The 23,978-nt window shown below is 45.6% G+C and overlaps 1 long non-coding RNA gene across 1 annotated transcript in view; it reads left to right on the top strand.

The window, feature by feature from the left end:
• The first annotated feature begins 20,047 nt into the window (after window positions 1–20,047).
• LOC106005015 overlaps window positions 20,048–23,978 on the top strand; it is a 62,197-nt gene continuing 58,266 nt past the window's right edge. Inside the window, exon 1 of the long non-coding RNA XR_001178178.2 lies at window positions 20,048–20,173. This is a non-coding gene — a long non-coding RNA (uncharacterized LOC106005015). The remainder of the gene's footprint in view (window positions 20,174–23,978) is intronic.

The following is a 23,978-nucleotide window of genomic DNA, read 5'->3' as shown; positions in this document are numbered from 1 at the left end:
AATGCTGTTACAGTACCATTGACTATATTCCCTATGCTGTACCTTTTATCCCTGTGACTTCCTCATTCCATAACTGGAAGCCTGTCCCTCCCACTCCCTTCATCCACTTTGTCCACCCACACTACCCCTCCTGGTCTGTTTCTTTTGACTTATTTTTCTCTTGATTGTGGGTTGCATGTTACTTCTTCACATGGTTAGTAATTTGTGATCATATACTGGAGATTATGGATGGCACATTGTTGAAGCTTTCGATTTTATTATTTTCCTCTAAGGAGTGTAGATTTTTTTCTGGCAGGTGGTTAATTTATATTTTAAAAATATCTTAATCATTTTAGGCTTTAAATAAAACCCTTTCTTCTGTGGTTTTAATTTAGTCCACTGAGTTAGAGTGATAAGGTGTTTTCTCTCTGGAGTCTCAAGTGAATGGCAGAGGTGTTCAGGGACTTAACTCTGGCTGGTTGGGACCACTGTGTCTCCCAGGACTGTGGGATCTCCATTCAGCTCACAACTACTCAGTCAGTAGTTGTTTAATCTCTTGGTGTCTTTCCCTGTGAAAAATGTAGCTTAGTATTTGACCAAAGACTTAAGAGGACCTTTATACATATTTCTGGAGCTCTGTTTTTGGTGCTACTCCTCCCTGCCCAGGAGTTCACCCACAGATTCTGGCTGCCTCAGCAGAACTCTCATCTTTGCCTCTTCAGCTCACAGAGACGGCTGTGGTCTGTTTGGGCTCCATCTCTCTTTGTGGTCTGGACAGCAAGTTCAAACAGAAAGCCAGGGCAATGTGAGGCTCATGTTTCTCTCCTTTATGGGTCACAGACTTGCATTTTCTATTATCTAATAATGGAAAATGACTTGTTTCATGTGTTTTGTACAGTTTTCTAGTTGTTTACAGCAAGAGGGTTAGTCTGATTCCAGTTATTTTGTTATGGCTGGCAGAAGAACTCTAATAACTTTTTGAAGAACAACTTAATAAAATATTTTTTTTCCAAAAGAGAAATAAATCTCAACATATTATCTAGCCAAAAGCATACTGCAAAGGGTCATTAAATGGGATGAGGTAAACAGATAGAACTTTTTGGTTTGGAGAGCACTAAGGAAAAATGCCCTTTTTAAATCCTGCTCCCCTTGGGCTTTCTTTTCCCATCCATGGAGATGTTCAGGGCTAGTATGTGAGCAGGGGAGGGGAAGGAGAAAGGTAACTACCCTTGCTGACTCCTGCTTAAATAAGAGTTGTTATCCTCATAGCCCAATCTGGTCCATCATGTGCCACTAGGAAGTGTAGATCACCTTTGTGATCTCTGACCACTGAGCACACATCTCCCTCAGGGGACCCCAAAGAGGTGGATGGTGTCTGTGACTATAGAGGATTTAGAGGTTAGTTTCCCAGACCCTAGCCATCACACAGACCCTCTTTTAAACCACAGATATGGCCAAAAATTCCAGAAGGTCAGGACCTGATACTTACGGCAACAGGAGAGATGAGGGGCAAGATGGCAGTCAATGGTGGGGACTCAAGGCGGTGCTGATAATGGGCTTGGAACTGTGACCCTTATTTCTAGTAGTTGAACATGACCATGGAACCTAAGCCCACAGCAAACTTGCTACTTGGGAATCTGCTTGGAGACAGAGTACTAAACATATTGAAATAGAGTCCTCCCAATGCTAGTAAAAGAAATCAAACTTGTTAAAGACAAAACTTTCAGTGGCAGGCTGTACAGACCTAACAGAGGCTCCTCTTCTGGGTGCAGTGCCTCCCCTACCAAGTACCAAGCCTCACCCTGAGAGAAAGCTCCATCCTGGTCGGGGTCAGGCTCTGGTGGAAAGGGCCTGCTAGGTGTTAGGAGAGGCTTAGTCTGGGCTCTGAGTCCTATCCTGTTGGGCTCCCAGTGGGTGGTTAGGCATTGCATCAAGCAGATGGTTCTTTGAGGCTTTTCTGCCTCCCAAGTTTCTGAGGCCCTGCTTCTCCAGAGCACTGGCACCTCCCACCAGAGGAAGGAAGGGTTTTTTTGGACCAAGAACCTTCTTCCTAATTTGCCTCTCTCTCACACGCAGCTCTGAAAATTCAGGCTAATTATTTTTCAGGACAAAAAGTAGGCAGATGGAGGCCACCAAGCTCATCCCTGGGAATGGTTTCTTCATATTTCTTGACGAAGAATATTAGGTCGTTAAGCTGCAAACAGCTCTTAGGGATTTCCTACCCTGCTCTCTGATTTTTGAAGATGGTGATAGAAGCAGCCTTGAGTCCAGGCCTTTAGGCTCAGCAGAACCCCTCCCACTGCAACAGACTGCCTCTTGCTGGAGTTTAAAACAGAAAAGGGCCTGTCTCAAAACAGTGGAAAACCCGGGGTGCAGGAGCAAGGAATAATTCTAGCTGCATGACTCTGTACTATGGAAATAGACCAGCAGAGCCGCGATTAGAGACGGTTACCACCCCCCGGCGCTGCAGCAGGCAGTGGTGGATTTTGCCAGACAGGAGATCTTAAATAGCGGGTTTTAGGGATGTCCAAACTAGAGTGTCTCACTGTGACATTTTATTCGCTTGGAGAGACTGCTCTGGTGGTTTGGTAAGTTTTCAAGATAAAGCAACACTCGGATTATCACATTCCCAGATCATGACTAAGAAGATTCAGACTGTCTAAATAAAGGGAAACAGTCCTATTTAGTGGCCTCCAAATGTAATTAAACTGCCGAATCAGTAATTTTCTAAATGCAGACACCTCATGCGTGACTAACACCTTCACTTCCCAATCAAAACACACTAAAGGAAAGAAGAAAACAAACAAAGCAAAGCAACAAGGATGTTTCAAAAACACACCCTTAAGAATTTAGCCTCAAATTCCTTATGTTTTATTATGAACTTATAGCTAAGTTAGAAAGTGTGGAGGGAGTCACCCATGGCATTTTACAAGCTTGGCTCTGAAGGGAGGTGGGGCAGGCCTGGAGCCAGGACTTTGAGAAGTGGAGGGAGCAGGACGGCGGGGCTCGCTGCCTAGGTCCCAGACTGCACTGCCCCATGGACCCCAAGAGTCCCGGGAACTCTTGCCCTGGGGACATGTGGTGGGAACTGGGTTTCCCACGGTCGTGGAGCTGGGGATTGGTGTGTTTAGGTTTCCTTGTTGTTGAGGACAAAGAAATGGGGAGATGGAGTTGAGGCAAAATAACCTCCTGTTCTGTGGTCGTGGCCCTGAGATACCTCGAGAAACAGCAGAGTGTGGAAGGAGGCAGCTTCCGGCGCTGGCACTCGGAGCAGCTTGGAGTGGGCTCTGCTCAGAGCTGGCCTCCCCGACAGAGACAGCTGAGCTGGTGGGTTTGACTTCAGCAGGAAGTGAAGGGAAGGGCCAGGCTGTTGACTGGGCTAGTCTCTTGAAAGGAGTCAGATATTGGCAGAAATTTCAAATTCTGATGGTGGGACAGAGCTATTTATATTGAAAACATTGGAAAGACTCCCCCCGCCCCCACCTCTTTCCACCATGTAAGCTGGGCACCCTTCCAGGCCTGCCTCTGCACCCAGGCAGCCTCCAAAAGCCGCCTGATGCTCTCTCTGCCTAAACGGTAAGGAGCCTGCCCGAATGAATGCCTGGGCGGAGCTCGGCGGGTGCCCAAGTTAATATGCTCTTGACCTCTTTGTCTTTCAGAGATGAAATTTATTGAGTTTGGATTCCAGTGTCCCCGGGCCCCCACTAACATCTAATTAACCAGACCATACTTTGACTTCAAAAGTGCAGAAGAAAATGAGGAGTTGTATTCTGATGTTCTCTCGGCGGGAACCTCAGGGGAGGGGCTGGGGAGCCGCAGCCAGGGGTCTTTTGAAGTATCTGGGTTGGTGGTCTGCGGTTCTGCCAGAATGCAAGATAAGCAGGTCAGCCCTCCTTTGTTGCCGTCTTCCCAGTAGAGAGTGATTATTTTTCCTTTCATTGTCATTGACCCTTCTCGGCCCGAGTTTCCCAGGCTCTGACTCCAGGCTCCTTCGCGCACCGGCAGCCAAGGGGGTCACCCAGCGTACCTCCATCCCCCCCCTCCAATAGTCTTCTCCCACCTTGCCACGGTGCCTGGATCCCCACCATGAAAACTATCCCCTTATCATCAGGGCACTGTGTCTAGAAAGCACCACAAAAATACATGATCAGAGACAAGGTAATGCATTAACCCATGAGAATTGGAATCCTGACTTAGGGCAGACTACTGATTCAGACCCGCTCCCCCATTTTCAGGCTGCAAAGACAGAAGCCTTGAGGAAAGGGAGGCAAAACGTGACATCTGTCTTAGGCAACTTAACAGGGACTGCAGAAGCCATTTCGTCCAATCTCCTGCCTCTGGGGATCCTAACATGGTGAATGTGGGGCATGGTCGACTGTTTGGAGGTGGGGCTGGTCTCTGGGATGGAGCAGAAGGGCCTTCTGGAGGACACAGGCCATGCTGGGACTCCAGCTGCAGGACACCGCAGTGGCCGTGCTGGACAGGCCTGGGTAAAGCACTGTCCAGCTCACCTGGGTAAGGGAGTGACCAGTGGGCCTGGGGCACCTTGCACTTGATTTGGGTCATGCCGTATTCCAAGGAGGACCCGTCTGGCAGGTGGAATGAGACAGGAGCAGAGTTGGTAGCAGGAGCAGGAGCATAGTTGTTTAGACGAGATAATAACCCTAAGTTAGTCTCGTGACTAGCATACAGTGTGTACTCAAGAAATGTATCATTCTTTACTGTTATTTATTTATTTCTCTCTCTCTTTATTTTAAACTAAAACCAAAACCAAAAACAAAACCCAAAGCAGTTCACCCATTTCTCTCACTTCCCTGCTTTTACCTCTTGCAACTGCCTTTGTATCGATGAACTTTTTTTAATTAAATTTTTCTATTTTAGATTCCATATGAGAGAGATCATATGGTATTTGTCTTTGTCTAACTTATTTCACTTAGCATAATGCCCTTGAGATCCAACTCTGTTGTTGCAAATGGCAAGAGTTCATTCTTTTGGATGATTAATAGTATTCCATTGTATATATATGTCACAATTTATCTGTTCATCCACTGATGGACATTTGGGTTGTTTCCATATCTTGGCTATTGTAAATGATGCTGCAATGAATATTAGGGTGCATATATCTTTTTGAGTTAGTGTTTTCATTTTCTTCAGATAAATACCCAGGAGTGGATTGCCTGGATCATACGGTACCTCTATTTTTACTGTGTTGAAGAATTTCCATACTGTTTTCGGCAGCAGATGCACCAATTTGTGTTCCCACCAACAGTGCATAAAGACCCCTTTTGTCCCCATCCTCTCCAGTCCTTGTTATTTCTAGTCTTTTTGAAAGTAGCCATTATAACAAGTTTATCTCATTGTGGTTTTGATTTGCCTTTCCCTGATGATTAATGATGTAGAGAATCTTCTCACGTACCTGTATGTCTTTGAAAAAAAAAAAAAGTCTCTTCAGATCTTCTGCCCATTTTTAATTGGACGTTTGTGCTATTGACTTGTGTAAATTCTTAATATATTTTGCATATCAGGCCTTTATCAGATATGTGATTTGAAAATATTTTCTTCTACTCAGTAGGTTGTCTCTTCATTTTGTTGGTGGATTCCTTTCCTGTGCAGCAACTTCTTGTTATTTATTTATTTATTTATTTTTGTGCAGAAACTTTTTAGTTCATTCTAGTCCCACTTGTTTCGTTTTGCTTTTGTTACTTTTGGTGTGAGATTCAAAATACTGTCACCAAGACCAGGGTCGAAGAGCTTACTGCTTCCTTTCTTCTAGAAGTTTTCCAGGTTCAGATCTTACATTCAGGTTTGTAATCCATTTTGAGTTAATTTTTGTGTACAGTATAACATAGTGGTCCAATCCCTTTCTTTTGCTTTTTTTTTTTTTTTAAGATTTTACTTATTTATTTGACAGAGAGAGATCACCAGTAGGCAGAGAGGCAGGCAGAGAGAGGAGGAAGCAGGCTCCCTGCTGAGCAGAGAGCCCAATGCGGGACTCGATCCCAGGACCCTGAGATCATGACCTGAGCTGAATGCAGTGGCTTAACCCACTGAGCTACCCAGGCACCCCTTCTTTTGCTTTTGGCTCTCCACTTTTCCCAGTGCCACTTATCAAAGAGACCCTCCTTTCCCCATTGTATACTCTTGGCTCATTTGTCCTAAGTTAATTGACACCTGTATATGTGAGTTTATTTCTGGGTTCTTTATTCTATTCCCTGGTCTGTGTGTTTTCATGCCAATACCATACCGTTTTATTTACTGTATCTTTTTTATATCGTTTAGAACCAGAGTGTGATGCCTCCAGATTTGTTCTTCTTTCTCGAGATGGCTTTGGCTGTTCACAGTCTTTCCTGGTTTTATACAGGTTTTAGGACTTTTTGTTCCATATCTGTGGAGAACGCCTTTGGAATTTTGATCAGGATTGCACTGATTCTGTATATTGCTTTGATTAGCACAGTCATTTCAACAGATTAATTCTTCTAATCCATGAGCATGGAGTATCCATTTACTTGTATAGTTTTCAACAGATAAGTCTTTGATCTTCTTGGTTAAGTTTTTTCCTCGGTATTTATTATTTTGGATGCAACTGTACCATCACTGTTATTATGAGATATGTGGATGAGGGCAACGGGAACATTTCAGAGTCTGCGGGAGAGGGACTGAGAGAGGGAAAGTTGGAGATGAAGACATGGGACAGGGCAGAAGTGCAAGACACCGGCCATGTTGAGGTGACTGCGGGGCACACACGCAAGGCTTAGGTTTGTGGCAGCCTCTTGTCTGTCCCGGGAAGAGGAAAGAAGAGGTGTGGTGACACGTAGCCCTCTGTTTGTCTCCATCAAGCTGTACATGGTCGAAGACCCTCTCTGACTTGTCCATGGTTGTAGCCAGGGCATGGAACACAGTTCTTGGCAATAGTAAGAGCTGGTAGCCGACTGTGGTGCCCTGTCCCTATCTCCTAACCCCAGCCATTTGAAAGTCACTTGGCCTGTTCTCCTTTTGCCAGTGTCTACATTTCTTTTCCTGAAGTCTCTCTGAGGGTGCTGAAGCCTTCTCTGCCCCGCTGAAGGAGGTGGCAGAGGAGACTTTGGTCTGGAAGACCGGAAATGGGGAAATGAACACCCCTGGAGAAGCAGCTTTCAGTAAAGCCAGAGTGTGGGAACACCTCAGCTCTCTCCCCTCTCTGCTGGGGTCAGTCTGAGGCCCAGGCCACCCACTAAATCTCAGAGGGCACCGTAGGGAGAGCTTGACAATGCAGCCTTCTTGGCCATGCTCCTTTTTCTTACCAATTTTGAACTCCTCTTCATGTATTTCCTTTATCTCCCAAACAGACTGCTAGCACTTGCATTCTTATCTGAGGATCTGCTCCCAGGAGAACCCAAACTAGCCAGGGCTCAATAGTTCATTGTGGGGTAATGAATAAATGCATGAGCTGGACCCAGAGAGTGTCACTGCGGCTCTGCCCTTATCACTTGTCCTGTCATCCCTCAAGTCTCCTGTGCACAGGTAGTAACCTGGGCATCTATAGACGGAGGAACCCATTCCCCTTATTCTTGCCTCTGCCCGCCACCCCCATCCCGGCCAAGTGTCCCAGGAACTCCAGGCCTCATTCCTAGTCTTTGCCCTTTGTCTTTTTGTTCCTTCTTCCATTTCTGGTATGATAAAGCGGGAAAGAAGGAGTTCTCTGCTGTCGAGTCCCTATCCTTGGTGATTGTGCTTGGTGATCTCTCTTGTGTCAAGAAAGACCCTCCCTTCACTGCTTTTCCTAGAGCCTGCCTCTCTCCATCTCTCATCCTTAATGATTCTTTAATGGAATCAGTCAAGAAACACATCAGATCTTTGTAGCTTTATCTCCACGAAAGCTGAGAAGAGGGGAAAACAGTGCCTGTCATGCAAAACAAAAGAGCCACATGCAGAGAGACGACCAGAGTAGAGAGATAGAATCTGGGTGTCCAGGGAATCCAAGCTGCTGCGAGTCCTTCCTCGGAGAAATTTGTTAAACAATCTCCAAGTCTTGTACAATTAGATGACAACATTTATTTGCAAATAGGAAGAGAGACGGTGACAGCACTATAATTTATGTCTTCAATAAGTAAGTAGCTCATGCCCAGCGTCAGAATGGATCCGTTGCCATTCAATCTCGCCCCTTGGTTTTCACATTTTTGCATTTATATTGGGGATGTAAGTGACAAAATAGAGCATGTGACAAGCCAGGTTGTTGTCAGCTTCATTCTCAGATTGCCGATTGTGCCGTTTTTTTTGATAAGATAATTACTTCATTTTGTGTGTGTTTCTTGCTTCTCTTATGGCAACTCGGGCAATAGTGCGGTTGTCTCTGGAGCATTTCTCCTCAGGAATTTGCAGAGGGAAGGAACAGGTGGTTATTGCTTTGTTACTTGAGGTTGGAAATTTCCCAGTGAGGCAGAAAACATCCTAGAGCCCCAAGGCTGACAGAACCCTCCAGGGTCCTCTTAATCATCTCATAATCATAGATCAAATTGCCTCACTAGCATTGCCGTGTAACATCACCCTGTTAGAGGGAGTATTTATTTATTGTCCAAACTGAAACCCTTTACAGGATGAAAAGGGCACTGTTAATAATTATCCTGGGGTGACAGGTAAAAACTTGGCAAATTGGGGCATATGGACATCCTAACTTCTGTACTTGCACAACCCTTGTGATGGGAAACTTCTTTAACTTGACAGGGTTTGTATGTCCAAAAATCTATTAAAAACCCCTCATACTTAATGAGGACATATACATTTCTTTTAAAATTGAGAAGGAGACAAGGATGTCTATCTTTACCTTTTCTTTTCAATATTACATTGGCAGTTTTGGTCAGCACAGTACAGGAATTTTATACAACAGGAAGCGTAAGGACTGTAAAGAGGAAATAAAATAGCCATTCTGCATGGACAGTTATAATCATCTACAGAGAAAACCAGGGAGCCTCTAAAGATAATAATTAGAATTAATAAGAGAGTTCATTAATTTTGTTGGATATAAGATCCGTTTACATAAATCAGTTGTATTCTGTACATTAGCAACAAGCCATTAAAAATACTTTATAATAGCAACACAAAAGTAACATGCTTAGGAATAAATATAATGCAAGCTGTATATGATTTCTATGAAAGAAAATTATAACACTAAAAGAAAACCTAAATAAATACAGAGATATACCATGTTCAAGGATATGTAAACTCTATATTTCAAAGATGTTGGTTCTTAAAAAAAATAAAATAGAAGATGTTGGTTCTTCCCAAATTAGTTTATAAATGTAATATAATTCCAATAAAAATCAGAATGGGTTATTTGTGGCGCATCATAGGCTTATTCTAAATTGGATATAGAATAACAAAAGGCTAAGAAGAGGTAGGGCACTTTTGGAGAAGAATAAGGTGTGGAATCCCTCTGTCAGGCACCAGGACTTGTTACAAAACTATAGTTATTAAGGAGGTATAATATTACTGTGGGAATAGACAAACAGATGAACAGAACAGAATGGAGAAGCCAGACACACACTTACCTGAGCCTCTTAGTGACAGACATGATGTAACAGTCATCTGTTTAATGAATAGTATGGGGAAAATTATTTATATATACGGAAAACAACCCATTTGCTAACTCATACACAAATATAAATTACAGGTGAATTAAATACCTAGGAGTCAAAACTAAGAAAATCTTTAGATGAAAATTTAGAGGGATATCTTCATGATTTTAAGTGAGGATATTGTTCTTTTTCTTTTTTAATTTTAGGTACACAGAATTGCAATTAATTATAAATCTAATAAATTCTAATTCTAATTCTAATAATTATAATCCTAATAAATTAATAATTCTAATAAATTATAATTAACTGGAATTAATTATAATCCTTGGTTTGCGGCATACCCTCACCATTATTTTGGCTTGCTTTTATTTGTTATAGTCAGCTCTTATTAATAATGCAGTGAGCACTGATGAACACACGTTGAAAACAAAAACTAGGGCCTTGAGATAATATCCTGTTTCTAACAGTATAGTCTCCCTACATCCAATCCCTTTGACTCTGTAGCACAAGGCAACCATCATTCCGTACCAAATACTCATTAGTCTGTTTATTTTCTTTTTATGCAGTTTTAGTCTACTTAGCATTTCCTAAAACTGTATGTTTTTAATTAATTGTTTTTAACTTTATAAAAAGGGTGTCATGGTGTTTTTGATCTTCTGAGCATGACTTGATTCACTTTATATTATATTGCCAAGAGTTTTCATATTATTATTATGTTTCACTGTAGTTTGTTTGACTGTTTTATGATATTCCATGTGTGAGTGTACCAGGTTGTTTGTATACTCTCCCCGTGATGGGCATTTGGTTGTTTCCAGGATGTTTGCTGTTATGAACCACACTGCTAAGAACAGTTTTGCATAGTCTCCTGTTGTGCATATGCAAGAATTTATCACGGGTAACCTTAGGTGTAGGAAAAGATTTCTTAACAAGATACAAAATACATTGATTATAGAAAAGATTGGTAAATTTGACTTTATTAAAGTTAAGAACTTTTTTCCTCAACAGATGCCTTAAAGCAAATGAAAAGACAATTTATAATCTGGGGGGAGATATTTACAATATGCACAGCCTGAAATGGATTAGTATTAAGAATATAAAATAGATCTTACAGATCAAAAAGAAAACTCCAAAAACCAAATTAAAGATGTGACCTCACAAGTGATTAGGAAGAATGCAAATGGAAACTTCTAAGATAATATTTCGTACTCATCAGAATACCACCAGCAACACAGCATACCACAGTACCAAATGTGGGGGAAAATTCGGTGCCAGAGAACTACTTTACATTCTTGTTGGGAGTGTAAGTTGGTAAACTCAATTAGGGAAAAAAAAAAAAAAAGGAATTTCTACAAAAGTTTAACAGGCTTAAACCCTAAGACCCAGTGCTTTGATCTATAGATGTGTAAACCCTAGAGAAACTCTTACATGACTTCACAAACAGATGTGTGTGAGAAAGTTCATGACCACATTCTGTAATGACATCAAATAGAAACACCTCCCCATCCATCAATAGAAGAATGAATGAATGAGCTGAATAATAGTCCTAATGGAATACTCTGTGGTAGGGCTCAGGAAACCTTTTTTGTAAAGGACCAGGGAGAAAATATTTAAGGCTTTGCGGGCCATGCAGTCTTTATCATAACTATCCAGTTCTGCCATTTTGGTGGTCGTGCAATCATAGACAATACATAAATGAACAAGTGTGGGTGTGTTCCAGTAGCTTTGCTTACAGAAACAGCTGGCCAACTGGATTTGACCATAGAAATGGGAATGAATCCACTAGAGTGACATAGATCAAAGTGGATGAATCCTGTCAATTTAAGGTTAAGTGGGAAAAAAAGTTGCAGAAGAAACTATATGTATGATACCACTTACTTAAAGTTCTTTAAAAAACCTACAAAAAACTACCAAATAGTGTGTGATGGCTCATTTTATGTGTCTACCTGACTGGGCTAAGGGATACCCAAATAGCGGGTATGACGTTATTTCTGGGTGTGACTGTGGGGATGTTTCCAGAAGAGGCTAGCAGTTGAATGGGTAGACCTAGTAAAGAAAGACCCTCGTCAAAGTGGGTGGGCATCATCTAATCCATTGTTCTGGATAGAAAAAAAGACAGAGGAAGGGTAATTTGCTCTCTCTGTTTGAGATGACCCATCCATTTTTTCCTGCCCTTGGATAGCAATACTCCTGTTTCTTGGACCTTGAATTTGGACTGAGAATACCATTGGCTTCCCTGGGTCTTAGGCCTTCAGGTTTGGACTAGAACTACACCACTGGCTTTGTAGGACCTTCAGCTTGCATGATCACGTGAGTCAGTTCTTTAAAATAAATCTCTTTGTATATGCCTATATGAATCCTCTTTGTTTAGTTTTTCTGGAGAACCCCCCAAAATACATATTGCTTGGGGCCACAACTGTATACACTAAAATATGAAGGAATGCATGGGAATGGTAAACACTGAGTTCAGGATTCCAGTTCCATCTGGGGGGTGGAGGTAAGGTCAGAGTCATGCAATGTGGAGGGAGTCCTGGGGACCTTAACTATATTAATAAGGTTCAATTTCTTTTTTTTTCTTTTTAAAGGTTTTTATGTATTTATGTGTCAGAGTGAGAGAGAGTGAGCATAACACAAGCAGGGGTGCATGGCAGGCTGAGAGAGAAGCAGACTCCCCACTGAGCTGGGAGCCTGATTTGGGACTCAGTCCCAGGACCCTGAGATCATGACTTGAGCCGAAGGCAGATGCTTAACCATCTGAGCCTCCCAGGCGCCCTTAAGGTTCGATTTCTTAAGCAGAATAATAGGTCCCTGAGTGACTATGTCAGTATTTCATACACCTTTTTGTGTATCTTAAATATTTCATAATATATTTCAAATGAACACAAAGTAGAAGAGGCTTCGCAAGAGGAGATGTGTTCTTTCCTGTGTGATTCTGTGTAATTTGATGATGTGTTGAGTCCACCTAAAATCACCTTCCTGGTCACACTCATGAAACCCTGCTCCAGGCCTCCAGAACTAAGAACCTCTTTCTCAAATGGTCTTTCTTTTCTTGTCTCTTTTGCTCCCAGAAGACTGGGAGGCAGGGAGCTATCGGTAGTTTCTGCTGTGATTTCCTGGGACCAGATGCCCCGCATTTGTCCACACACATATCAGAGGGATTAGGTGGCTTGGAAAGCCAAAAGCATGTTGGAAGAGGACTGGATTTGCGTGGTGTCTGCCTCTCTCCAGATATAGGGACCACATCCTGGGAGGCGATCTCTAGGCCCCGTGGCAGCTTCTTGGCATGGCCACGGAATAGGCCATGTGAGAACTGGGGATCCAGATCCTTTTGACCTGAGGCAAGCTGTTTGACCTCCCTGAGCTCCTTTCCTCAGCTGAAAATTAGGAATGATAATTCTCTATTTATGTTGCTTTTCGCGACCGTGAAGAGGGACCCTCCCTGTAAAGAAGCCAGCAGCCATTCCTACCCCACAAGAGTTCTAAAGAGACGAAGGTGCAACTTACATTTCCTTAAAAAAATATGTGCTCCACTAACAATCCAGGGGCATTCATGCAGTTTCCACATCTTGGCTATTGTGTACGGTGCTATTTCAGTCAAGCAAGATGAATAAGCTCTCGTGGTGTGGTGTATAACATGGTACCTGTCGTCAACAGTAATATATTGTATGCTTAAGAATTTGTTAAGAGGGGGGCGCCTGGGTGGCTCAGTGGGTTAAGCCTCTGTCTTCGGCTCAGGTCATGATCTCAGGGTCCTGGAATCGAGCCCTGCATCGGGCTCTCTGCTCAGCAGGGAGCCTACTTCCTCCTCTCTCTGCCTACTTGTGATCTCTGTCTGTCAAATAAATAAATAAAATCTTCAAAAAAATTTGTTAAGAGGGTAGATCTCATAAGTATTCTCTGCACACACACACACACACACACACACTTGCACATTCACCATTGAGGGGAAGGGATTGGGACAGGAAGCAGAAAATTTAATCATCCTTCAGAGCTTTCCACATTACGAAGGTTTGTTTATCTCTGCCACCATTATGGTTCTGTTCTATTTTTTCCCTCCACTGTAAATGAGATCTTTTTCTTCTCTTTGAACTTCTACGCATTTGTTGGAAGGCACTGTCCTCATGATTGGCCTTTTTAAAGTCGGGTATGTCTAGAATGATATGATAGAATCACAGTACTTAGAGAAATCTTGAGAGTTCACTCACTCACTCACATTAAAGGGATCTTTCCCGTGGCTGTTCTGAGAGGTGAGCATCAGTCTGTGATGGCTTCTGGTGGTGGGGATCCCACTACCTACAAAGGACTTTGAACTCATCTTTACCCAGCCGGGGAGTCAGAAGCCCAGGGTTCCAGGGCCAGCTGCATCATTTAAAGGTCTGAACATCCTTGGCCAAAATTGTCACTTTTCTGTATCCCAGTATTCTCATCTGTAAAATGGGATCATTCCAACTGAGATCTCAAAGCACCCAAGTCACAAATGGAGCACCAGCCCTCTACTAACACCAGGCAGGGTTGGGAGCTTTCTGTGGGAAATAAACTTACTTTCTCCTTTTAGTTCAAATCCATTTTTTTTCTAGTTAGAGAAGTAAATGTATGCCCTGTAAAAAAAAAAATAATAATAATAAAAATAAAAAGATAGGAAATTACCTAAAAGCATGAATCAGAAAGTGAAAATTGTCCTGATTCTCAGGAACCAGAGAGAACACCTATTCACAGCACAGATTGTAAAAGATCTAGTTATCTTAATAAAAGTGATCAAAGCAGGATAATAACAATAACAATGCCACTAGGAAGCATTAATAGCAGCAGAAACCAAGGCTTTTCCTAAACATTTTACATCTTTTTATCTCATTTAATTCTCGCAATGACCCTACTTAGCTCCATTTCATAGATGTGGGGGGCTGGGGTGTCTCGCGTCCTGGTCACTCAGCAGTTTGTGCTCCGAATCATCATGTCAAATTTAAGATGGAATTTTGAGCCTGTCCTTTCAAAACATCATGCCGTATGCATTTTACATTATAAAACACACGTTGGTAAACAAGATTCTATACTTGGCAGTGTGAATGGGGGTTCGCAGGGCTTACGTGCTACAGGAGCCCTGCTCTAGTCCAGTGAATAGATGCTTGCACCAATGACATACTGAAATGATCCCCTTTTGGATATTTAGATTCTTTTTTGGATTTTGGTATTATTATCAAAACCTTGCAGTGACCATCTTTGTGCCTAAAGCTTTGTCTGCATCTGGTCATTTCCCTAGGAAAGAGTCCTAGATGTGTGGGGATTGGTTCCAAGTTTTTGGTGCTTTTAAGGTTCTCCCAGCCAGGCAGGTGAATGTTCTGGAGACTTGGCAAGGTTGTAGATGAAGGCATCCAGAGGTTAAAGACTCTGGTCAGGACGTGGGGTCCCAGACTCTCTACACGTTGCCTTTAGCTCTCTCAAGGGAGGAAGCCTTTCCCTCTCCTTCTGCGCTTCCTGGGCAGGCCCCACCCAGTGGGTGGGCAACAAGTGATTTCAACATCCGCCATGTACGTTTCAGGCCTGTGTACCCCATGTCATGGAGAACTCTGAGGCCATTTATAGAATCCAGCTTTTGGTCGGGGGTGAGTTCATCAGACCTGTACTTCATTTGATGGCTTGAAGATTTTTTTTCATGGCCATGTACTTAAATCAAAAACCCCTTTTGAATTTTTAAAATCGATAGTTTCATGTGGTAACAGCTAAAAATGTAATTTTCAGTAAGAAGTGACATTAAATCAGTATATTATTAACATGAACTTAAAAACCATTTTAAATAAAATTGTAAATAATATTTATGGATATGGAAACAGGCAAATTTGGACCTTTCTCCAATTAATAAGTGACAAATAATGCTTCATGAAGTATGAAAAAGCATGATTTCTCAGCACATCGATTAAAAACTGACATTTGACATCATGTTTGGATTGGGGACCAAATGTATATTTAATGGGACTCAGAATGTGGCTGTATATTACAGCAGCAGAAATAGACATACATGGCTTCTAACACCTGACATTCGGCATGCCTGAAATTTTATTTAAAATTAAAACTGTCCTTTTAGAAGTAAATTTAGTGTCTTACTTCCAAATGACCTACGAGAGAGGGTTTCTGGTCACTGTGAGCCCATCCCCACTAATAACATGTCATGGCTCATGGATATTTTCTATTTATAATAAAGCATCAATCGGACCAAACGGTTGCTCTTTTCTCTTTAGAAAGTGACTGGAAGCTTTGGGGGCATCTTGACGGGCTCCTTTAGAATTTGTGCAAACGAATGAGATTTCCAGGTCTGGGTGAGAGCGTCTGCAGAGGAATTTGCAGGATTGTCACCGCTGCCAGCTCCCTGTGTGTGTGTGTCCATATCCCATGGTGAAAGGACCCCGTGTTTGAGCTCTGAGCCCCATGGCTGGCCGACCCCCACGGACCCCTGCATAGGTTCCCTTGGCCAGCTCTGGAAGATTCTTGAACCATTCTACTTTAAAGAAAAGGAAAACATTACATGGATAATTCTGTTTATTATTTTTAAAGACTAGAATGGAAATAGCAGTTTTATCGTTATAACAACAGGAAACCCTGGAATGTGTTTGTGAGCCGCGGGGGACTTTGAATCCGATAGTAAAATGGTCATTTGGACAAATGCTCCCTCCAGCCTTTTTTGCTGGGCACTTTCTGCTTCGCTGTGGACACAGGATGCTGTGGTTGGAGGCCTGATTTATCTCAAGGTCCCTGTTTAGAAACTTTCCCGAAGTGGGAGGTGGCAGGATTTGGGGGTCTAGCATGGGATTGGGGTTCAGGAACCTCAGTCTCGCTCTCTACCTCAGTTCCTCGTCTGCACAACAAAGGTGTAGAACTATATGACCTTGAATCACGGTCCAGGGTTTGGATTCTTTCTCAAGCACAAATTCTCTTTCTTGCCTATCCCATGACAGAATAATTTGAGGCAGTGATTGGTTTCCTTGGGAAAAAAAAAAAAAATTCCCCTGGAGACACTTCTCTTGGAGCAGCACCATTGCTTGGAGAAGGGTTGAGAGAGAAGTTGGGCCACCATCTCCACGCTCATTCTCCCTGATGAACAATGAGCTTCTTTGGGGCTGTGATTTTAAGGGCATTAAGAATTCCAGAAGATTCCCTTTATCTTCTCTGCAGTTTGATGGAATTTCCTTTCTTTCCATGGGGAGGAGTGGGAGAGAGGGAGAGAGCTTTGTGTCTTTTCAGGAGGGGGATGAATTGATGAGGGGAGCAAGAATAAAGATGCAACATGGCTTCTGGGCTCTGCTTCCTTAGGAACCAGAGATGGGCCAGTCCCCTGGGGTGAAGGATTTGTCCTGGAATCTTCCAGACTTGGGGGAAAACTGGCCAACTTCTCCATTGGTTTCACACCTGCAATTCCAGTTCTGGTCTCTAGAGGGTGTGGGACCCAAACTCCAGGGCCCTGGACCAGAATCCTGCAGATTTGTGGGGAGTTCTGGAGTTTTGAAATATTTGTGCAGAAGAGGGCCCCAGGAGCCAGACTTTGGTCCCTTTCCTGAGTTCACAGCTGGGGAAATTGGGGTCCAGAGAAGGGAACTCACCCAAGGTCACAGAGAGACTTAGAGGCAGAGCCAGGGATGGAGCGCAAGTCAGCGGGCTCTGGATTCAGGCCTTTTGCAAACCCTCAGTGGCAGGGAGACAGGGGCTCTGGGGAAGAGGTCTCTCCCAACCTGACAACCCCCGTCCTCAGCCACCTTTATTTATTATGAAATGTTCTAGCCTTCGAGTCATTCCAAGTAACCCTTGGAGTAGAAGCTCCCAAAGCCAAGACACAGGCTCTTAGGCCTGCAGGAAATGTAGAAGGTCTTTCATCCCAAGTTCTCTTGATTTTGAAAAACCTAGGAAGCCCGGGGGTATAAGGCGTTCTGCTGTAGGTGGATTCTGCCCGGACGGGGGCTGGTTCGAGGACAGCTCCCCGGATGGCACCGGAGCCTGAATCAAGAGATGAGAACGGAAGGGCATTTAGGGCAGAAGGAGCAGCAGGGCCCGAGGCAGGGGCAGTTTTGTGCAAGTGGGTGGTAGGATGCCGGGTGGGGGAGGGAACAGATTTGAGAAGGTGGCCGTGCCATGGTGGCACTGCACCCCATACCGAAGACAGGGTGCTTTGTCTTATAGGCCATCGATCGGGAGCCACAGAACATCAGGGCTTAGAAAGACGAACACCCTCTGTGCCTGCCCCCAAGGGAAGGTCCCTGCTGGCATTTGGAAAGCCACTGGTTAACACGCGAGCTCTGCCTCCCCACCCTTACAAACTTCTCCACGACACGTTGCACCATAATTCTCCCTAATAAAATAATATGAAGCTCAATTATGCTCCTGTTCCCATGTTCCTGGACTTCATTAAGCACAGAGGGATTAAAAACTTGTATAAATTAATCAATGTACCATAATCCTAAAAATTAGAAGATGAGCCCTTGAGGAAGTAATGTAATACGGGCTTTTTAATTAGCAGGGCCCCCGAGATTCATTGCTCTCCCCTGCAAGTCTCGTGTTTATGAATTGCTTTATCATTTGAAGGGGAAGGCCCGGAAGACTCCCGGCCTGTTGTAAGCACGTGCTAAACGCTGCACTAATTCTCTGGGCTCATACCCTCCTCAGAGCCAGAGCAAAATGACAGGGCTGGCTTTGCTTTTCTTTCTTCTTCTTCTTCCCCCAACAAGAACTAACTTTTAAAAGGAAACCCAGAAAAGGGACCCAGAGGGGAAATGAAGCTACTTCTATCCTCTTAAACTGGGTCTGTGGGATTAAGAGTGTAGATTTTGGAGACACATGGACATGGATTTGAATCCTGACTCTGAGGCTCACAAGTTCTGTGACTGTGGGCAGGTCACCTGCCCTCCCTTCCCGCCTCCGTCCTAGGTCTTCCTCAGAAATGCCTCCTGACCACAGATGAGACCTGCCTGCAGACCCAGAAGTTTCCCCAGCTCTCTCTCCCTGCTTCCTTTCCGATAGGGAGCAAATAGCATCTTCTCCCACCGTGGGCCCGTCTACCTGGACTTGATTTCATGTTCCAGCCTGCCTGGGCTTTGTAATCCTTTCTCGACCTCTTCCTTCTTAACTTACTCTCTTCTTCTTACCTTCTCCTTCCATCCTGATAGAACCAAATAATAGACCTTCCTTGGCCCTACCTTCCCCTCCAGCTCCTACCTGCTGCCGCTCCTCACGTTTGTAGCTTCCGTGGCCTTCGCTCCGCACAGCTCAGTCTGCAGAGACGTGGCCATACCCTTGACATGACATGGACATTCTTCTCATTAAGATCTCCAGTGAGTCTGTCTTATTTGACCCCTTGGTACCAATGGACTCAGATGACCGCCCTCAGAACCCTCTCTGTTTTCCTCTTCGTTTTTGGGACACTCCTTCTCAGACTAATTTCTTCCCCTTTTCTTGCACAAGTATTGGTGTTTTATCAATATTCCCCTCTGCCCCCCACCCCCGACCCGGGGACGCTCACCTGCCTCGGAGGCTCTCCACCAGCTATGCTCATGACTTTCACAGGCATCTCTGGCTCAGTCCTCTGGGCCCTGCTTCAGACCCTAAATCCTGGGGCTCCCTGGTCATTCTAGTTTGACATCCTATAGGCCCTTTGAATTCAGTGTGTCCATCACAAGACCTAATCTCCCAAGAGTGCTGCTTTAGGCAAATAATGGCACCCATGTCCACCCAATGATGTAGACCCTACCTCTCCCCACCAGGGGCAAAGGCTGGGTGTTTGCTCTCGACCATACCCCCCAGGCCTAGCACAGAACCTGGGGTACAGTGCACCTTCGGCAAGCAGATTTCATAGATGGATGGATGACTCCCTCTGCTTCCTTTACTATGAAGACTTTTTGGTTCAGTTAATGAATGAGAACATGTTTGCTTTGTGACCCTCTTTCCTAACAGTTTCAGCCAGGATTGGCTGGCACTGACCCTGATTCAGGTCATAGCTTCTCAGGGCCCCTGTTTGGGCAAGAGTCCATATTTCCAAGCAGGAGGCCTCCATTCCATAATTTGTTTCTGTAGTCTCTGATTTAACAAATGGTTTATAGCCTTGGACCCAAAAGGTCATTTCACCAGTGCATGGCAGAAAAGGTGGCTCCGGTCTGCACTGGGGAATGCAGAATCCAGCCTGTGCAGCCGGTGTAGCGCCTGTTGGTGGGGACTGGTTTCTTTGGTGACCAAGGGCAGAGGCTTCTCCTGTCTTGCATCCACCTTGGCCCCATTCCTCCTCCTGGAGGGGAAGGGCTTCCCTGGAGAAAGAGTCCGGGTGTGGCTGTGCTGGTCCCTCCCTCCATCAGTACCTCCCTCAGAAGCAAGCCTTCTGTTTTCTGGGGAGCCACTCACACCTGCAAGCGAGGCTGCGCCCCTCCTGGTTCATTGCTGCTGTCTATTTTTATCCTGGCTCATTTGCCACGCTTGTTTTGGAAAACACAGATATATACACATACAACAACAGCGCTGCCAAAATTCACACCTCCTCTCTCTTGCAGGATTTTCCCTTGAAGGCTGGTATTCTTGGAGAGCCAGCGCCTGTCTCCCGACAGGGCTTTGGAGCCAGGAGCCGTGGCCCAGGGCTCTGTGCCGGGCAGTCTCATGGACACTGGGTTCACCACCGCAAGGTAGGAAAACTCTATCTGCTGGCATCCGGCTGTGGGGAGCCCCTCTATCTCTGAGGGGACGCTAGCCCCAGCTCTCTTGTCTGCAGGAGCCTGAGCTGGAGTCAGACCCCCCAAACCCTAGAGAAGACATGAGTCCCCTCAAACCCATCATTCAGGCCTTTCACCAAACTCTCAGCAGTGTGCCCTGAGTCCCACCGCTGCCTCCAGCTGGGCATGGAGGGTAGGGGTGGAGCCCTGCGGGGGGGCAGGGAGAGGGCAAGTCCACTCACCTCTGCAAGTGAACCCTGCCTGCCTTTTCTTCCCTAGCAACACCCTGCCGCAGAGTCCTGCTTCCGTTGACACTTGGTGGCTCTCCCTAACTTTCTAGATGGTTCTAGTTCTGTGTGGTGGGCCCTCAGGGACACAGGACAGGGGACCCTCCCCGTGCTTTCCCAAACCAGGACTGGCTGCATGAATTGTAAAGGCAGATTCCTAAAATGCAGAAAATTGGAGCTCTGGAACCCCCCGATTTGCGGGGGCAGGGGGGACACACAATTTGATGCCCCTACCGTACTGACTCCCTCCACGGTTGTGCACACTCCCTGCACGCATGCATACACATGCACACACACATGAACACACACATGCACACACACACGAGGTACGTCTCTCAGCTTGCACGGCTCTTAACCCCTCAGGAGAGCTGGGCCACCTCCACCAAGCGGCTCCGTCGGCTTCCAAATAGCCATGTGACCGTAGATCTGCCTGCAGGGGCTGGTGCTGGGTTGGGACAGCCTGCAGGGCCTGGCGATGTTACAGAGCCCTCGTGCTCAAGGAACAGAAAGAGCCAGAAACAGCTCTTATTTTGTTTTTGTTTTGTTTTAATTTTATTTATTTTTTTGAGTGACAATGTGAGCGAGAGAGAAAGCACGAGATGGTGGCAGAGGCAGAGGGAGAGACAGACCCCCCCAGCCAAGCAGGGGGCCTGATGTGGGACCCCATCCTGTGACTCTAGGATGATGACCTGAGCCAAAGGCTGACGCTTAACCATCTGAGTCACCCAGGTGCCCCAGCAGCTCCTTGTTTTGCCTTGAAAGTCTGAAAGAGTGTTCTCCAGACTTTCTTTAAGATAGTGGAATCCCCTTTTGAAACAAAAATCTTTTGCACACTCATATGTGCAAATGTGTAAAATGCAGACGAGTGAGTGACCCATGGAAGGGGTCTGGGGGCTGTCAGCTCTGCCTCGTGTATGGATGGGGGGCACTTGGGGAAATCTTTAGAGCACCATTGAGAACAAAGCTTGCAGGTGTGGGGTGGGGAGATTGCTGCGATGGACTTCTAATTTCCTGATGCCAAGCCTCAGAATTTCCCCCCTGGGGTGAATCTGTCATTTTAGGGGGCTCTGGAAAGCATCCAGGCTTTTCCTAAAATCTCAGCAGAGGTTTAGTTCTAGGGAATTTCTCCATACCCAGGACCATTAAGTCAGAGATACACCCGAGCTCTGCGGACTCTCCGTGCCCACAGGGGAACATGTTCTATGATACGTGGGAGTGTGCCCCGGCCCTGTCTTGTTGCTTGATACATCAGGGAGTGCATGTGGCCAAGAGGGGAAGTCCTGATTTATGGGACAGGAAGGAGGGAGAAGAAGTGTTACTTAGAGTAACTGGAAGTCCAGATTCCTAGCACTCCTTTCTGCAGGGTCCTGAACGGCTTACCCTGGTCCGTAAAGTCAAGGAATGGGGATGTGTTCCCAGTTCCAGGGTGGGTGCTCTGTGATCCCAGGTGCCAGGAAGTCACAGGAGATGGCCAGGCCAGCCAAGGGGTTTTCTGAGGGTGAGCACAGGCACAGCTGATGGAGGTTGTGTGTGCACCCCTAGCTCGTCACTCCTACTTATGCCCTTGAACCTTACCAGGGGAGGTGGGTTGCCATGCTGATGGAAGGGGACCTAACCTGGGAGAAAACCTTGGGGGGTAGTTAAAACAGGGAGATAGAATTTTGACACAATGCAACCATTGCCACAATTTCTCTTAGAGCTGGGCGTCAGGCAGCTGTTTGACAGGTGGGCAGTGTGGGACTTAGGGAGGGCTCAAAGCTGCTGAAAGCCTGACACGTCTTTGTTTCATTACATTACCTGGGTGATCTCGGGGCCATAGAGGCAGGAGCGGAGCCCTGGTAATGGTGACTTCAGGCCCTGGCCTCAAAGTCTTGGAGGAGGGACCTCTGTGTGGAAGGGTTCTTTGGCTGAGAACAGAGGCCACTGGAGTGGCCTGCTCTGTCCAGCGGTCCCCCTGCCTCTGCCTACTTCTTGCTTTCTGAGGGGGAAGGGGAGCCTCCTTCAAGGGCTAAACTTCTCTCCTTGTACTCAGACAACCTCTCTACCAAGAGGCAGACATCTTGGCCTTCACCAATGCCCATGCTCTTGGGAGGCAGGCATCAGGGGAGTCCCCCGCATCTCCTAGATGCTGACAAGCCTCGTCAGCAGTGATGGGGATGTTAGTTCCGATGAAATATTGACAAGGAGTGAAAGCTGCGGAGCTTATCTTCTTCCTCATCCACGAGCTCCTATGCCTTTCCTTTCTAAGTACAGATACTCATCATTTGAAGGCATCTGTCCTTTCTCTCTTCCCCTCCCCCTCCTTCCTTCTCCCCCCCTCTCTCCCCTGCTTGCTTCCTTCCTTCCTTCCTCTCTCCCCAAATTTGCTGAGCACCTACTAAGGGCAAGACTCCCACCCTGAGACAAATCTCAGGGATGCAACAGTGAGTCAGGTGAGTCAGTCGTGGGCCCTCTAGGAAGGAGCCTACAGCCTTGAGCAGAGGGGATAAAAGCTAGTCATGTAAATGGCATTGGGTCCTGTAGAGGAGGCTCTGTGTGGCATGAAAATGCAGAGGAGGGGACAGCTAACTGTGTCAAGGGGAGGAAAGATAGCTTCTCAGAGGAGGTACCCCTGAGCTGCATCTTGACAGGGGAGACTTTGAAGCAGAGAAGGGCTGCTGGGCAGAGGGTCTGGGAAGTGCAGAGAAAGTGGTCAGACTGGGCAGATGGGACCATTTTCTGGGTCTCTCATCGAGGCTGGCATCCTAATATCCCCTTTCCTCCTGTGCTGCTGCAGCTCTAAGGGGTCTCCTGGAGCCCAGCCTCCACCGTGGGTCCCCCCTCCATCTGGGAGCCCCCCAAGCCCTGCATTTCAGGCCTGGCAAGTGGCTGACTTGCACATCACTAGTTCAGGGCTTGTTTTCAAGGTCTGGAGCTGAACTGAGTCCTGGAGCTTGGAGTAGGGAATGAGGCCAAGTGGGAGCACATCTTCTCCAACAAGGATTGGACAGCTGAGGTATGGCATTATTAATCTCAAGCAAGTATAATGTTAAAAAGAACTTGGGGAGTGGGGCAGAAGGCTTCCAGATTGTTCTCCAAGTTCCTTTTACCTCTTCAGGAGTTGTTATCATCTTAGGGTGGGTGGGATCTTCCTTCCCACCAATCTTAGAGCCTACTAAGAAAGCAGGCCTTGCAGACAGAAGCCCGAGAGCAGAGGCCAGGATGGAGAAGGCAAGTGGAGCAAGCCTGTTGGACTTCATGTGTGGGTGAAGTCCAGGATGTTTAAGGTTTATTTTAGGGGACAAAAAGTCTGGTGATGGCCCAACTGGAATGCCAAAGGATGAGAAAAGAAATGGCAGAATCAGAGGCAAGATGACCTCTGATGAGGTTTCCGGCAACTTCTCTCCCTCTCCTTTCCACCTTGAGTCCTGGAAGAGGCTGCTCACGGTGTTAGGTTGCGAGGTAGATGAGCCCAGTGGGAAGCCCCTGAGAAGCCATATATTGGTGCTTCT

This window comes from Mustela putorius, unplaced genomic scaffold (genome assembly GCF_011764305.1).
Source record: "Mustela putorius furo isolate JIRA1106 unplaced genomic scaffold, ASM1176430v1.1 tig00000174_pilon_pilon_pilon, whole genome shotgun sequence".
Taxonomy (NCBI): domain Eukaryota; kingdom Metazoa; phylum Chordata; class Mammalia; order Carnivora; family Mustelidae; genus Mustela; species Mustela putorius.
Note: the sequence above shows the minus strand (reverse complement) of the source record. Positions and strands in the feature narration are given on the sequence as shown.